This window comes from Talpa occidentalis, unplaced genomic scaffold (genome assembly GCF_014898055.3).
Source record: "Talpa occidentalis isolate TD23 unplaced genomic scaffold, MPIMG_talOcc4v2.1 talOcc4.2, whole genome shotgun sequence".
Classification (NCBI taxonomy): Eukaryota; Metazoa; Chordata; class Mammalia; order Eulipotyphla; family Talpidae; genus Talpa; species Talpa occidentalis.
In genome coordinates, this window is record NW_023602073.1 from 138,179,228 (window position 1) to 138,192,961 (window position 13,734).

The following is a 13,734-nucleotide window of genomic DNA, read 5'->3' on the forward strand; positions in this document are numbered from 1 at the left end:
TTCAGTTTCACTGATTATAGGTGACATCAATAAAACTGCCAACGTTATAGAGTTGTGATATTAAGTGAGAAAATATGGTAAAAGCATTTGAATAGTTCTTGATACATAGCTAACACTATTACAGTACTAGTTATCACTGTTGCGATTACTAATATTACTTTCCTCAATAAGTCAAAGCCCCTAGAATGCCCATGTGGTGGTGAGCCATGGAGTAGGGACAAGTCACACAGCATTTCAAAAACATATTTCATCAGTTAACCTTGATTATGGGGAAACAGTTCTCTGTGGCCCACCCTGTGGGGAGAGCTGGGCTTCATAATGGCTACGGTCCTTCAAACTCCAACATTTATCTTGACCTCTTAGAGGGTCAGAAAACTGGCTCCTGGGCCAAATCCGGCCCCATATCTGTTTCTGTAAATAAAGTTTTCAGGAACACCGCCACAGTGCAAGAGCTGAGTAGCTGCAACAGAGACCATATACCCATAAAGCCTAAAACATACTTTGTCCAACCCTTTACAGGACAGGTTTGTTGATCATTGCCTTAGATATATAATAAGCTAGGAAGTCCATCCCATAGTAACATCATCATCCAGGCAAGTTTTATTCTGTGATTGGGCATGTCTATCCCACTGGTCAGTGGACTGAAGGGAAAAAGGAAAAACAAATGTGGAATGCAAAGAGCAGCTATCAGGGTAGCAGGCTCTCCATGATAAGGCTGGAAGGATAAACAGGAGGGTCACAGAGGGAAAGCAGGGGATGGGGAACTAGGAACACATGAGGCAAACTGAAGGCCTGGGCCCCAGGTAAAGGTGCTGATGTAGATGCAGGATCACCACTTGTCACATCACCTCCCCAAAAGTCTACACAGCTCCCAGAAATATTCTATTTCCTTTATAATGACTGACATGAACCAGGTACAATCCTGGGATATTCTAAGATATAAGACAGCTAGGTCAATATATAGCATATTTTATTTAAGCAACCTCCTCATATTTAATCAGTGGTTGAGTTTATAGTCACATCTAGTTTTATTGGTCTCAGATTTTGCATTTATACTTCAAGTGACATTTTCCAGTTCTAGTGCTTTTTGTAAATGCAGAGAAATACACCATAAAATCTGATGGCGATGATGTCTTATGCACTGAGCTAGACAATTGTTTATCATGAGGCTAAGCTTTACTATTTCTATCTACAGTAATAATCCATTGTTTTCCACAAGTTTAGCTCTCGGGTAGGGACTGGGGGGAAGGGAGAAGAGAGGCAAGGTAATGTAAGGAAAATGCCTGATTCCTGCAGAGATAGCAATCCTGACAAAATTTAGCTTACCAAAAGAGATAAAGAAGGGGATTCATTCAATATGAATAGAAACACAGGAAGAAGCTATTGAAGAATAGACAAAATGCACTGTTTGAAATGGCAGCTGCAAACCTTATCTCTTAGAGTCCATTGCTACAAAGACTAGTCAGCTTTTCTTAGCCAAATGTGAATTAGAAGAAATATAATTTAGTGTTTAGAAAATATGCCTAATTTGTCACCAAAGCTATACGATTTGTCTTGAAGTAAGGAATTTCACATCAGCTTTTTTGAATGATGGTGATTAAGTAGATGACAATATACTTCCAGTGTTCTTTTTTTTTCCTTCTTTGTGGCACCCTGATGGAAAGTAATTATGCTCTGGTGAATTTTCCTCTTAGATGTAATTTGGACCACTTATCTGAGATTCTCAGAAGGGAGCTGACTTGACAAGAACAAGAGAACACCTGTTTCTATCGATGGAAAGCAGCTTTCCTGGGAGCATTTTCCTCCGCCTCGCAATGCACAGCATTTGTGCAACCAGAAATAGTGAGTGACGTATTAATGAGCTAGCCACCTTCCCTATCCAGCAAGGAGAACCAGGAATTATGTAGTGTGTTCTTCTATATTTACATAAAGAGAGAAGAATGATCCTGAATGTAAAACAACCACAGAGAAGAGGAAGCTTGGCTATAGCTGAGAATGCCACCAGATCCTGGAGTCCACCACAGAGACCAGCATCGCTGCATTAAGACTCCTCGTTGGTGATTCAGGTGCATTAACAAAAAATCTCCTAACTTAGGGCCTCCCCAGTGGTGCAGCGATTGAGTGCTGGGTTGCGAGGCTGCCCACAGCCTCTGCGGCGCCAGTTCGATCCCCGGCTGCTCCCCCGCCACCGGAGGAGGGTCCCATATGGCACGCAGACCTCTCCTGCCGCCTGCTGCTCCCCTCAGCAGTGTACTTTGGTTCTTCTGCCTGCTCTGCTCCCCGCTCTGGCTCTGGTGAATTCTCTCACCCTCCCGTGCTTCTGACTGTACCCAGTGCTTGTATGTATGTATGTATCAATCAATCAATAAATCTTTAAAAAAAAAAATCTCCTAACTTAGTTATTGTCCAAAATGGGATAAAGAGCATATACAGAAAAGGTTATTGTCTCAAACATATATTATGCACATGAAAATTCTACCCACCCTCTTCTTACTGATATTAAAAGCAAATGATTAGCATTATAGTTTTGATTCATAAAATGAAGATGGTCCCACTGCTTTATTGAATTTCTAAATAATTCTGTTTTGTGACTAGGACCCTAAAACTTCAAATATACTTCTAAGAGGCTTTATCCGTTCCCTTTATGGTGTATGCTATACTACTATCGCTTTGGCTTTTCCATCATATTTTAAGAAATATCAAAAAGCACTTTCACAAATGCAATCATTTGGCCTCGCTGCATTCTTCAGATGAACGTCAACAAGTAAAATAAGTACAGTACGGAAGACCTAAACCACAACCATGGAAGACTTATGGAAAAATAAGTCAATGGTCTTTAAAGAATTTTTTTTGTCTTTAACTATATTTTACCATTGTTTTTTGTTTGCCATTATTGGAAATCTCATTTTCTGTTGGAAACCGTTGGAGGAAAATGTTCCAACAAAGTATTTTGGTTGTTTCTCTTTGAAACACATTAGGATTTTTGTACGTTTTCATTTGTTAAAAAAAAAATATGTTCAAGAATGAGAACTTAAGCTTTTAAAAACTTTCTGTTAAACATAACAGATTTAGAACATACATATATTGTGCTGCTCAATAAATTGCTGTCCAGTAAATACTGCTGCTAAGTAAACTGAATATATTCATACAGCCAGCACCTAAGTCCAAAATAGAACTACAGGCTCTTGATGGCATTCCGGCTCTTCCTTTCTAGTTATTACAAGGACAACTATCTAACTTATATAGCTAAATGGACTTATATAGCTAAATTGCCTACTTGGGTGGGTTCATGGACTTGTTAATATACAGGCAGAAACAGAGGCATGGAGACATAGGGTATGTATGTCTTGCAACTCTTGAAGAGCAAAATGTAGACTTCTCATACAGAATGCCTTCCACAGGACTGTCTAGTATCTCTAAAAGCCTCCATAATAACCAGGGGAGAGAGACTATCTATAATAGGTTTACATTCAACAAAAAGACTTGAAGTGTGAGAAATTACAATTAAGAAGAGTATACTCCACCTTTTTTTAATTTGAGAAATGTATTCTTTCTGATGTTTTTCTTTCCAGACATACATTGTAATTTTTTTTCTTCATTGTAATTTATTTTTACAAAAGCAATGTCTCCTATCTGACAGGACTTACTCTCAACATTAGGATGTGTTTGGTTTTTCTTCCGGACCTTTGCTTTTTCTCCTTTGTATTCTTTTCTAGTCCTTTTCTTCCATTTTTTCCTTCTCTTTCTATGCTAGCTTCTCTTAACCACTTGCTCCATAATCATGACTGACTTTCAATAGAATTGGTGTTTTTATAACAATCTGTCTGGTCACATGGAGCTTCAGGCTGCTATAGGGAAGGTTCCTATTCAAAATATAGGAACAAGGAGCAGCATTTTGTTAATATTTTCAAGTTCATTTTAAGGAGCAATTTCATGGTCTAATCAAAAGATTATCATTTCATGCCTGAAACAGCAAAAGATATACACTCTGGCTTCAGAGCCTGCTGACCTCAGACACCTAGATTCTCAGGTGATGCACCCAGCTATATGCCCTTCAACTCTGCCTGCACTGAGGACTCCGAATGTCCATCAGCTCAGCGTATCATAGGACAGTCTGCTCTTCCAGTCTGGAGTGAAACCTCATTTTCTGAAGTTTTCTCAGTAGACTAGCTGCCTTTACTCTATATTTAATATTTTCATTTTCAAAAATAACCTATTTGCACTAGCAAGAAAGCAGCCTAAGACAGACACCTTTGAATAAGCTGAAGAAATTAGTTGAGTCAACAAGACAAAATACTTTAAGTCAAAGTTGGGTAGTGAATACTATCTGCATCTGCCAAACGTGAAGGCAGTTTACCGTCTTTATTTTGCATTTTATTTACAGATGTGTTCCATCAAGTGACTGGCCTGCGCTGCACTCCATAGCATTTTAAAAATTTATACGCTTCTTATTTTTAATGAAAATCTGTAGTTGGGATTCACCATTTACAGCACAAAAGAGGACTTTTGTTCCTAAACTCATTTTTCCTTCTCATTTCATCTCCTCAGATTCTGGTATAGTTTCTGTTGGAGAGTTAGTTGTTCCTTAATTTTATTTCTAAAAGCAGAAATACCAGCAGGTGTCTTTCCTACTCTTCTCATTTAAATTAAGGTGGGTTTTTTTTTTTTTTAAGTCTTACTCTATAATAGCATAGTCAACTGAATTCCAGGTAGAAGTTATGTGGCTTTCATTTAAATTTAAATTCAATTCATGGATAATTTAAAAAATCCACTCTGGGATGTCACACACCTTATAAGGTTATTACAGAAACCCAGATACGTAGAAAAATCTACTTCTCTTTTATAAGTTAAAAGAGTGAAAAGCACAACACTCTTCTAAGTTCCAAACCCAAAGGTGATTTTGATTTTTAATGACATTAATGTCAACTGTTTATCTTGCCAATGGATTAGAGTTCTTCATACAATGAAAATTTTTTAATATCCACTTTCCTATTGTGTTCAGAAATATTTGTTTCTAGGTTTATACAAATTCCAGCAAAGAATTTCAGATTTGTGGAAGGAAAAAAAATTCATTTTCATGCTATCTTTCTAGATTGTCTGAAATCCTATAAATTTGACTGACAAAAGACATATTAGCAAGAGAAAAGCACACAACTTTATTTAATAAAAGTTTTACATTTCATAAAGGAATGAGGACAGAAAGGAGTAAAAACTGAATGCTTTATACTAGTTTAATGATGAACAGAATGTCTGGGGGTGAGGGATGTAGAATGACAGAACAAAAGGATATGAGCTCAGGAAATTTGGCAAGGCGTGTTCCTCCATCTTCAGAGATTAGAATGCCCCTGGCCTCTGGGTATAGCACCTCTCTCACATGAAGATCTTACTGCCTGCTTCAGGGTACAATGAGAAAGCATTACCTACACAGGCTATTTCTCAATTTTCTTCAGCTTAAATAATATGTCAAGAAGCTATATCTTGGGGTTATAAACCTCATTACTGTGACATGTATGATTGAAGATTAAACAACAGGCAAGGCCTTAAGTCACTCCTGGTCCCAAAGGAGATGGAATGGAATATCAGTCACTTGACTTACAAACAAAAAAAAGATTCCTATAGGAAGTTTCTTAGCAGTTATTATATTGTGGGTAAAATATCTATAAAAATTTTAAGTTCATGTCAATCCAAAAGATTATAATGTCCACCATATAGATTTCCACCCAACCTGACTTGCCACATTATAGCAAGGCAGTTTTTACTACTTGGATTAAGTTGGGGGGCAAGTTTTGAGGGCAGGGGGTTAGGTTTTATATAAACAACTATAAAATCGTATGTACTGTACTTGTGTAAGACAAAGGTCTTGTACTCAGATCTATATGAGATTTTTATTTAATAATGATAAAAGTCTAAAGCACAATTTCATGGTACATTACCCAATTTTTCCTGTACTTCAATATTATAATTACTGAAAAGACTTATTAAAATGAGAAAATAAGAATATGAGGCAAGTAAAACTTTTATGAATTTCCTTATTTCATAAAAATTTAAATAGCCATGGTCTCTCCCCTTATTAAAAAAGTTGGTACTGAAAATTGTATGTTAAGTAAATTTTATAAGTAAATCACAGTTTAAACCTAGATATTTCAACAGGAATTCAAGACCTTCCTCCACTCAAGACCACTTAAAGAAGATAAATTGAGGGGCCTCCCCGGTGGCGCAACAGGTTGAGCACAACGCTATGAAGCTGTCCAAACCCTCTGCAGTGAGGGTTCGATTCCCAGCCAGCTAGGGAGATTCCCACATGGTGTGGCAGCCCTCTCCAGCTGCTCCCCTCAGCAGTGCTTTCGGTCTGTCTGCCTGTTCTGCTCCCCACTCTGTCTCTGGTGAATCCTCTCACCCTCCTGTGCCTCTGACCTGTACTCCAGCTATTGTATAAATAAATATATATGTATATGTATAAAGAAGATAAATTGAAAATATAGGTAAATAAAGAGTAACTTACTTGTATTAAGATTTTCACAGTAGCATATATTTTATTTGTCTGTATTCTGGGGCTATTAGTTTCTCAAGGAGAGACATGAGGTCTTGTTTGACTTTGTATCCCTCCTATCTAGAGCTTGGCAAAAAGCAGGTGCTCAAAAAGTATTGGATTGTCGGAAAAGCCATGATGCACTTTTGCCTAGAAAAGACAAAAAATAAGTCATGACTTTCGACAACCCAGTAGTTAAGCAAAGATGGAATGAAGACAGGTCAAAGTCACTGATGGCCATATTAAGAATAGAAAGTAGAAAATGCTTTAAATATGTGTTTAGATGTGGACTTCAATCCAATATTATGGCCAACTCAATTTCTATAATCAACTGAATACTTGAATTTCCAACTTCTCTGATACCACCTGTACTGTCCATTTTTCTTGCTTTGACTTAACAATATCTGACTTAAATGTCCTGAATTAAAGGATAATTCATGAAACCCTGTCATCTGTAAATAGCTATTATTCTGGCTGAAGGCTGCTAATAAATTCTGCCAACCTGATGTCTCTCAGAATGCTTCTTTCCCTTTCACTGCATCCCTGGTTTTTTTTTTCCAAAAAGATCTAAAGTAATAAAAATTCAACATGGCTATAAGCAATGAGACACAAGAAGCCCTATTTCCAAATCTCTGGTAACATCAAAAACAACAGATTATTCAGAGTAAACTCTTAAGAGACAGAGAATGAGTCAGAAAGAAATGGGATTTAAAAAATAACCCATTTTACCACCTGCTATCATAGAGGAGCTGCAGAAAAAGTAGCCAATTACAGAAGAGATGTTTATGTTCCTTCCCTTCCATTTTCTACTTCATCCTTCCTCTTTTTTTCTTCCTTTCTAATTTTTCTAGGATATGAAGAATAACCAGCTATAGACATACATGTAGCTTTATAGATGCAGGTAGATTTCATTATGTATAACAGACTGGTTCCTGATGCTTTGCACTGACCTGCTAGTTTTGTAACATAGCATACCTCTCATCAATTCATCATTTTTGAGAGACTCAATTTTTATTCCTGGTTGATCACTAATTTTAGCTTTAGATTTCTCTTCCCTCCTAAAATGAGACCAAAACAGAAAAAAACCTGGGCATAAACTCAACTTCTTGGAGAGGTCACTATTTAAATAAATTATCTGGTGACTTCCCATATAGTATGTCTCTAAGCTTTGGGGCTTAATGTGTTAAGTTTCCATAAAACTTAGCAAGAGGAGTCACTCCTGGCATAACTTAGCTGGAGAAGCAGTAGAAAATCAATATGACTTAGTTGATATGGGAAGATCCCCTTATTAATGCTTCCTTCTACATAAATGTGCCTATTCACTCTGGCAAGTAGGAGCCACACATTTGAGGAGTGGGTATAGCAAGATAAACGCCAGCAACAAAAGTACGAGGATTATGGTTATTTCAGAAAAACAAAGCAGGACAATCAGAGGTATCTCATAAAAGAAAGGGGTGTTGGGACAGAATGCACCATCTAAAGAAAGGAGAAAGAAAGCAAATATAAAATGTTCACAATTATAAGGCAAGAAAGGATAATGAGGCAAGTTCAACTATAAGGCAAATGCCTGAATAATTGTCACTTTTCAAAAATTGACACAAAGGTCCCGGGAGAGAGAAAAAGGTTTTAGGTCCTTCTTATAACGAATTCAACTTATGCAGACTTACATGGACTAAATGAAATTTAAAATTTGACTAGTGAAAATAAGCTGAGCTTTTTGTCATCTGTTTTAATCAGATGTCTGCTTTGATCAGAAGTTGATGGCACAAAGTACTGATGTAAGAAAGTAGAGGCTCTGGCTGAAGAGGAAATAGAGGCACATGGTGAAGACTCCGAGAGTAAGTCATGTGCAAGCTCAGAGCAGGACTGCTGTGGCTTTGATTCCTGCTGGCAGCTTCGCTTCCCATGTTGCTCTTTTGTAAGATGAGGGATGCTATGGAAGACTCCCTTTCTCTCAGGGTCAGAAGTAGTTGGTGGTTACAAAGCATCACTGTGCTTTTACTTGCCCAATAAATTCTGTACATCTAAAATTTACTCCCTGCTTTCATTAGCCTGTGCTCTAGAGTCCTGCTCCAGCACTGGGTCAAACCCACCATGGGGCCTGTAGGTAGAAAACAATCCTTCATTATAAAATGGAGTATACAGTATATGTCATCTGTGTGTGTGTTTGAGAATAATGTTTACATATACTAATCAATTAAGTTAATATTTTCATCACTGTTCATTCATTTATCAGGACAAGAAGACTTCATGACATTCAAAGAGAACAATTAAAAGGGTTTAGGATAAAAAGGATGTGAAAGATGTCATACAATTTATCAAAGCATGAAATAAAGATCTTGCTTTTCAGAAAAAGTCATCGCAGACCTTTACGATACAGAAATAGCCCACAGTAAAATCGATCCTCATAAATAGTATGCATGATGCAGATGGGGACGGTTGTTTCTAAATTGCTCCCTCCTCCATCTTTCCATTCTGATCAGCCAAAGATGAGGCTATGATCTAAGAAACTAGACAGCTGAAGCCAACCATAACCAATAACTGGCAAAGTGATGTAAATATAGTCACCCTCTGAAAGCAAGACAGAAATGTCCTCGAATGTGTTCACTAACAAACAGAACCACAGGGCTTCCTGCAGTGGACCTTCCATGAAGGCTAGCACAGGGAAATTAATTCTAGCCACGGAAAACCTGGTCTATAATTCCAGACCTACCAAGACTCCATCTAGTGTGCCACTTAGTCTGCTTTCGGGTCTGACTAGCATCCTACAAAAAACTATAGAAAAAGGCTACTTAGCTGGTGTAAAACATCCTGTCTTCTGTAGTCATTTAAAATGAGACAACAACTTCTTCAGTTGTCATGACCACTGTAATAATGGAATTGGGAGAATCTGGTCAGAATCCAGAGAGGTCAGGAGTCAGAATGTTTACCTTCCATTAGTCAGCTGTCTATACACCACTGACACCTCAGGCCCTCTCTCTACTGATGCCCCTTCTTCGATGTCACAGAGACAGTGGGCACTACACTGACATAGCTGCCCCCATGCCCAGCACTGGGCCTTCTGCCAGGGGCCATGGAGGCACTGTCTGTCCTGGATTCAGTGCCATCTTCCTCACACTACTCCCCTGCGTTCTCTTAGTCATTGATTTTTCTCCACTCTGTGTGGTCATTTTATTACCATTAAGATATTATCATTGCACCCATCTTGTAATTCTCATCCTCCACCATGTATTTACTCATTTCTCTGTTCTCTTTTGTTGTAAAAACCTTTATTTTTATAGCAAAATTCCATGTTACCCCCATAATGACATAGGAATCCAATTTACTTGATTTATATAATGGACTTTTCTCTCTTCTTTCCTACCATTCTGTAGACGCAACCTGAGGTCTGACAACCACATCCTTTCAAGCAAACTTTCTGCTCATCCACCTGTGACCATATATTTCAATTATAATTTAAACAACAATACTGTTGATAATACACAAGGCAGCACAGCATCCAGATGCTTCCTTTATAACTGTACTAATTCAAAAACAACACTTTCAGCAAATCTGCTTTCTTCATAATGTTAGCAAAAGTGTTTTAAATGATTTCTGTGAAATAAGAATGAAAGGGGCATATTTGCATTAGTTCATATTACCACTAGGATACTAATATCTATCACTAATATTTTATATGATTTTTAAATAAGAATGAAAAGGGCATATTTGCATTAGTTCATATTACCATTAGGATACTAATATTTATCACTAATATTTTATATGATTTTTAAATAAATCACAATAATTTTATAATATATAAAATATATAATCCATTTTAGTATATGTCCATATAAGAATATTATCAGAAGGAAAAGACATCATCCATTAATTTTATTTTATAAACTAGGAACAGTATTATTTATATAGGGATATTTATATAGGGAAAAGGAACTTTTCAAGAATCTCATATACTCAGTTAACACTCGATAAAAATCACTGCCTAATCAGAAGAACTCACCAAGAAGGAGAATTATGCTATTTTCTTTCCTACTCTAGCATGGACAATTATAATCTTGGTTTTACTGCTTAGAAAAATGTCAAATCATTCAATCAGCTGTAAATACCAATTGAAATTAGATTCTTCCTTTGCCCAATAATGTCTTGATTGTGAACTACAGAAGTAGGTCAATATAATTAGGTCCTGCTGCACACAAAATTTTGTGGCTATTTTTTATTTACTCCAAAAGCTATTTCTTGTCAAAATTTCGTTATAAATACGAGCAATGGGAAAACAGCATAATATAAGAAGCTTATATATAAACTTATCAAAGATTATTTGTATACTGACTATAAAATATGTGTATTTTCAATTATAGCATCTGTCAAGATGGGCTGAATGTACATGTGGACTACAAAAATGAGGGAAATAAGCCAACACAGTTAGCATGAGGTTGTAGGCAATTTTCCCTGATTCTGAAACCAAGAGGCTGAAATAGTGCATTCACTGTTAAACCAATATAACATATTGGGAAAATATTACTTAAACCTTACTTTTTAAAAATTAACTTTAATCCTTGATTATTTCAAAAACTGTCTTTTGTAGCCATCTAGTTCAACGAGCTCACTTTGCAAAGCGGAAAATTGAAATCCAGAACTGATATGGGATTGTTCCAAGGTTACCCAATGGTAAATGAAAGACATGGGTGGATACCCAAATTGCTCGCTCTCTCTCCAAAGTAATCAATTTCATTCATTTTAGAAACTGTGTAGCTAAAACAATGTTTTAAAATGTACAAAATTATTATTCTGCAGCATTTAAAATTATTTTGAGTTTTGAAAATTATTACATCTTTCCTTGATAAGCCAAAGTGACTACAAAGTATAAGTGTGCTTATACAATATATTTTCTTCTAAATTGTAACATTTTTGAAGTGTAAAGTATGATGTTCATAGAGTCTAACTGATGTCTCTTGACTGTGTTTAACTGGCAATAAGCCTTTTTAAGATACAGAAATTACAGTACTTTTCAGCTAAAGTCTCATTAAATTAGTCATCTGTGTCTTTAATGCAAACATTCATTCTTTTATATTAAAAAAATCTATTGAGGGCCTCCCTGGTGGTGCAAGGAGTTAAGCACCAGACTATGAAGCAATCTGCAGGCTCTGCAGCACGAGTTCAATCCCTGGCTGGCCAGGGAAAAACACACATGGTGAAGCAGACCTCTCCTGCCTCGCCCGCTGCTCCCCTCAGCAGTGTATTTCAGTCAATCTGCCTGTTCTGTTCCCCACTCTGTCTCTGGTGAATCCTCTCACCACCACCACCCCCATCTCTGGCCTGTACCCCAGCTCTTGTATGCATAAATAAATCTTTAAAAAAAATCTATTGATGAGGGAGATTTAGTTTAGTTCCAAGTACAGTCTGAATACGGAAGAGCATGTTGGGATTTTTTAAATCTCATTCTAGCATAGCAGAACCTTATTTGGGTCAGGGGGACAGAATATAATTTAAATATGAGAAATACTGCATGAATTTAATATTTATTGAATTTTTTTATCAAATTTAATGTTAGATGCTTTGAATATCTTATTTAACTTTAATTTTATTGCAGGCTGATTGATTCCACACATCTAATTTGACCTTTCCACCAAACTTCATTAACATAAAAAGACTTTGTAAAAATTTAAACACAAGAAATCAGCAAACAGGAGGAAAGGTTACAGTAAAATTTGAGGGAGTTGGAAAGCAATTGGTTGCTAATAATTTGACATACCTGAATAAAGCTAAATCTTAAAACCAGGAATAGTAAAAACTAAGGACAGTCTGGAATTGTACTACAGAACCCCAACCGATGTTGTCAGGTACTTCTGGATGTGGGTGAAGGAAATAATGAAAAGTGGTTGCTAGTCTGTTTGAAAAGCAGCCAGATCCTCAGATTCATTTTCCCCATCCTTATTAGGTAGGAAACTTTCCCTTCCCCAATCCTGACAAAAACTGGAAGTTTATTCTCTGGAGAAAGTTAAATGAATCTGTACTTGGAGATAGTCAGAATTAAAGGAAGAGCTCCAAGGACATAAAGAGGGGTAACCGAATGTAAAACTAAATAGTACTATTGGTTGATAAAGTAAGCTGAGTGGAAGAAAAGTCAAAGATATAAAAGACTTGGACCAGGGTTCCAATATTTAAATACTAGGCATTCCAGAAAGAAAGGAGAGGAATGAAATCATCAGAGAAATAATTCAAGAAATTTACTTTGAAAGAAGTACCTGAGTTTGCAGAATTAAAAAGTCTGCTCACTGAGACCTTGGCAAATGGATAAAAAGACCCACACCAAGACTGAACCTTCATGAAATTTCATACTTTTTTAAATGAAAAGATCTACAGGCTTCTAAAGAGGAGGCAAGAAAGGCCAATTCAAATATAAAGGACCAGGAGCCATATGAATGAACCTGTGGAATGCAGACCTCATCAACTATCTTGGGAGGATTGAATGACAGATGGGATGTCACTGAGGCTTGTGGGGGGACAAGGGGGAAAAAAAATCTAGATCTACATCAAATTAAAGAGCTTCTGCACAGCAAAAGAGACAATAACAAAAACAAAGAGAAACCCCACCAACTGGGAGAACATTTTTGCACCCAACACTAATGATAAAGGGCTGATCACAAAAATCTGCAAAGAGCTGATGAGACTCAACAACAACAAAGAAAATAATCCAGTCAAAAAATGGGCAGAAGAGCTAAAAAGAAACTTCTCTGAAGAGGAAATGCAAATGGCCAACAGGCATATGAAAAAATGTTCAACATCACTTGTCATCAGGGAAATGCAAATCAAAACTACCATGAGATACCATCTTACACCAGTGAGAATGGCACATATTAAAAAAACTAGCAACAACAAATGTTGGCGAGGGTGTGGAGAAAAAGGAACTCTTCTGCACTGTTGGTGGGAGTGCAAACTGGTCCAACCACTGTGGAGAGCTGTGTGGAGATTTCTGGACCTACTAAACATAGAGCTTCCATATGATCCAGCAATTCCACTCCTAGGTATTTACCCAAAGGACACAGAAACATCAATTCCAAAGAGCACCTGCACCCCTATGTTTATAGCAGCACTGTTTACAATAGCTAAGCTTTGGAAACAACCCAAATGCCCAAAAATAGATGACTGGATCAAGAAGATGTGGTACATATATACCATGGAATATTACTCAGCATTCAAAAAAG

The 13,734-nt window shown here is 36.9% G+C and overlaps 1 protein-coding gene across 6 annotated transcripts in view; it reads right to left on the minus strand.

Annotated features, from left to right (window-relative positions):
• Positions 1-13,734, minus strand: part of EPM2A (EPM2A glucan phosphatase, laforin) — a 67,829-nt gene that overhangs the window by 23,188 nt on the left and 30,907 nt on the right. The window contains exons 1-3 of one of the 6 annotated variants that reach the window (XR_005126956.2): positions 9,460-9,578; positions 6,503-6,679; positions 5,146-5,393 (exon numbers count right to left, since the gene is read on the minus strand). The exons of 3 other annotated variants lie outside the window; for them this stretch is intronic. The gene's annotated coding sequence lies outside the window, so the exon portion shown is untranslated. Of the gene's footprint in view, positions 1-5,145; positions 5,394-6,502; positions 6,680-7,504; positions 7,544-9,459; positions 9,579-13,734 lie in introns of those variants that run through there. 2 more of the 6 variants (XR_008552803.1, XR_005126955.2) reach the window with 2 other exon arrangements.